This window comes from Nanorana parkeri, unplaced genomic scaffold (genome assembly GCF_000935625.1).
Source record: "Nanorana parkeri isolate BGI_ZX_2015 unplaced genomic scaffold, ASM93562v1 scaffold17, whole genome shotgun sequence".
Taxonomy (NCBI): Eukaryota; Metazoa; Chordata; class Amphibia; order Anura; family Dicroglossidae; genus Nanorana; species Nanorana parkeri.
In genome coordinates, this window is record NW_017306285.1 from 1,278,613 (window position 1) to 1,282,312 (window position 3,700).

A 3,700-nucleotide genomic window follows, 5' to 3' on the forward strand; every position below is an offset into this window, starting at 1 on the left:
ATGGAATTACTAATTGTATATAAAATGACAAAATAACAATAAGTCCGTAAACACAAACTTCCTTTAAAGCGTTATGTCCTGTGCTTCTACGCGGAGTCCAGGATGAGTTGATGTTTTTGACTCTTGCTACTTTGTTTTTGGTACATTGTGAAAGACTCCTTATGTTTTCTGAAATACAACATCCCAAGACTCCTTTAGTCTTGCAGTGAGCTGTATACCTTGCACATGTTATAAGCCCTCCTGAAGTTAAGGTGACACTAAACTCAGGAGTTAAATGTTAAAAATGCATTCAGGTACCTTAACCATTAACAATAATGAAGGGAATATATCAAAACTGGAGCAGATGTGCATGGCAACCAATCAGCTTCTTTCTTTCAGATAAATTCCCCTCGATGTATCTTATTTGTGTATCACCCGGCTGTAGATCCCCTAATCATCTCTGAATTGGCGCTGACACTGTCCTTCCTTCCGGAGGGGGGCTACTTATGTTCCCCATGGTCCCTGTGTGTGTTGTAAAGTAGTCACCGCTCAAAGCTCGCTTCCGGGATGGACTACAATCTCATTACAAATTAGTAAACTAAACGTTAGCGATGCACTGATACCGGTTTTTCGGTATCAAGTACAAGTACCGGTATTTTTAGCCAGGAAGCTGGGCGGCATGTAAAGACTCACCACCCGGCTTCCCGATTAGCGCGAAAGCCGTCTCCATGCTCCTTCGTCACCAGGTTGGGAGGTAATGACTTCCTGATTGGCCAGATTCTCGACCAATCAGGAAGCCGGGCAGCGAGTCATCACACGGCGCCCGGCTTCCTGATTGCCCGGGAAAGGTGGCCAATGAGGAAGCCAGACGGCGTGTCATTACCCGCCCCCCCTGGCTTCCTGATTGGCCAGAAAGACGGCTTCATGCACCCTCGTCACCAGGTGATGAGGGAGCATGAAGCCGGCTTTCTGGCCAATCAGGAAGCCAGGGGGTGGGTAATGACTCGCCGAACGGTTTCCTGATTAGCAGGCTTCCCGACCAAGCTAGGCGACAAGTCATTGCTTGCTGCCCGGCTTCCCGGCCAATCAGGAAGCCGGACTCTCTGCCCGGCTTCCTGATACCGGAACTTTGGGTATCAGGCTAGGCCTCAGAGCATTTGGGCGAGTATCGGTATGGGTGCATCCCTACTATACATGAGATTGTAGTCCATCACAGGAGTGAGCTTGGAGCGGTGACTACTTTACAACACACACAGGGGCCATGGGGAACAAAAGTAGCCCCCCTCCAGAAGGGAGGACAGTGTCAGCACCAATTCAGAGATGATTTGAGGATCTACAGCCGAGTGATACACAAATAAGATTCATTGTTGGTAATAGTTAAGGTACTTGAATGTATTTTTAAGATTTAACTCCTGAGTTTGGTTATACTTTAAAGTGACACTAAAGGCAATTTAGTAACTTCGTGTTCTGTGTCACCACATGCAATGCGTACATGTCATTGTCCCCTGGCTTTGGCAGCAGAGTTTGTTATTCATGGGCTGCCGTGAGATGTTTTTGCTGTAACAGACATCCTCGTGTTTTCCCCCTGGCACCTCACCGTTTGTGTATGAAGCTCCGATCACAATAAATAAACCTCTACAGAAAGATTCTCATTTGCATCTCATTTATCGACTCTCGGCAACAGCTGTGTCCAGACTGCGGCCATATTCTACTCCCTGTCCACGGGAAGAGGGATTAGGTGATTTATTTGTTTCTAAAGCTTCAGATGCATTTAAAAAAAAAAAAAAGAAAGAAAAGAAACTTTAATAAAAAGAATTGTTCAAAAAAAAAAAGTCGGACTATGTGCACTCTGCTGATGGGATGAAACTGCAATGGGTGTAAGCACAGAAAAACAGGATACAGGCTTCACTTCCTGCTACAGGCCCAGAACCTTGTACAACAGGGGTAGACAACTGCAGCACTCCATTTGTTGTGAAACTACAAATCCCATGAGGCACTGATTATGACCACATGTCTGGCCACCCTGTTGTGTCTAAAGCCAGCTTAAGCCTCGTTCACACTTCCCGTTTGGGCAGCGTTGCCCAGCACATACCAGACACTCTAGCTGTTGTGAAACTAAAAATCCCATGAGGCATTGCAAGACTGACATGACTCCCAGATGCAGATGGTGGGATTTGTAGCTTCACCACAGCTAGAGTTAGGGTTGCCACCTGACCGAGATTCACCCAGACAGTCCAGCATTTGAGTCTTGTGTCCGGGATTCAGGCCAGCTGACACCCGGACACAAGACACTAGGTGCCAATACCGGCACTTTAAATTGTTTGACAGATGCGGCTGGGGGCCTCAGACAGCTGCATCTTCCAGTGAGCCGTGAGCGCCTGTAAACAGGTGCCTGCCTGCACATCTCCTCCTCCTCCGGCTGCTTCCTGACAGAACGTTGCCCACCTCCGGCAACCCAGATGAAACCCCTGCACTTCCCACACAGCACTCCTGAAAGCCTGCATAGCCCATCTGAGATCCAGCATAACCCACCTGAGAGCCCGCACATCCCTGGTGAGAACCGCAAACAGACCACCTAAGACCCTGGAGACATCAGGGCGCCACCCTGGAACAACACAGAGTATGTAGCTTCATATTATTTTGTATTGCTGGGATTTGTAGTCCTCTATAGCCAGTCTCCTTACCAGCTATAGAGGTGTTCAGGATTCACTTGAAGAAAAGGTGGCAACCCTAGCTAGAGTATTGAGGTTGCCTACCCATGTTGTATAAGATTGCTGGTTTCCAGACAACATGCTGAAGCAGGTAATAGCTCAGAGAAAATGTTACAGCCCGATTCAAGTCAAACTTTTTCTTTTTAGTTTTGGATATAAAAGGGAAGACTTAATATCTGAGTCAGTTTGGGGAAATGCTCCACTTCCTGTCTTTGTGACACCCATACAAGAAATGGGGGGTGCTTTTGCCACCAGAACACCAATAAAAACATTCTACTAATAGTGTTCCATTTGAATACGTTTGTCAGCACTTCCTGTCCCGACAGGAAGTTGGGTGAAATCTTCCCAACAGGGCCACCGATGCCAAGAAAAACTTAACAGATACTTTATAAAAAATACTATATAAATGTTGTGTCTGGAGTTGGCCTTTAAGATATTCTTTTGCCCAAAAATCACCTTTAACTGGTGTTAAGATTGTCCCTGTGTCATGTGTGATTCCGTTCAGCCAGGTGACACACTTACTTCGTGCTTTACAGCTTCCTGTATTACCTCTCTGCCTTCAGCCCATTGGATAGTAAACCAATAACGCTACACTGCTGAAATCCGTGTCCAATACATGAGCAGGTAACAGGAAGTTGTCATGATGAAATAATACGTAATCATCAATAATGACTGATCGTTTAGGTATGGCAATCGCGAGACTGGCCAGACAGGTATAACAGTGTATCTATATATGGTATATTTATTTCTATATACACTGTGTCTCCATAATGTATTAATAGAGCAATGAGTATGTTGCCAGTTCAATTCATATCTATGAACGACAGCCGCAACATGTATCCATTGAAAGGATTTCTCGACTTTTGTGTTTCCAGGTTAGCCGGAACGCCTCCGATAATTATTTGCTCATTTATTTTGGTCTCGGCGTTTTGCAAAGAAAGCTCTCAAGGTCAGCTGACAACTCAGAAGCGGAATAAAACATTCGCAATAATTGATGCTTTCCCGAAGAA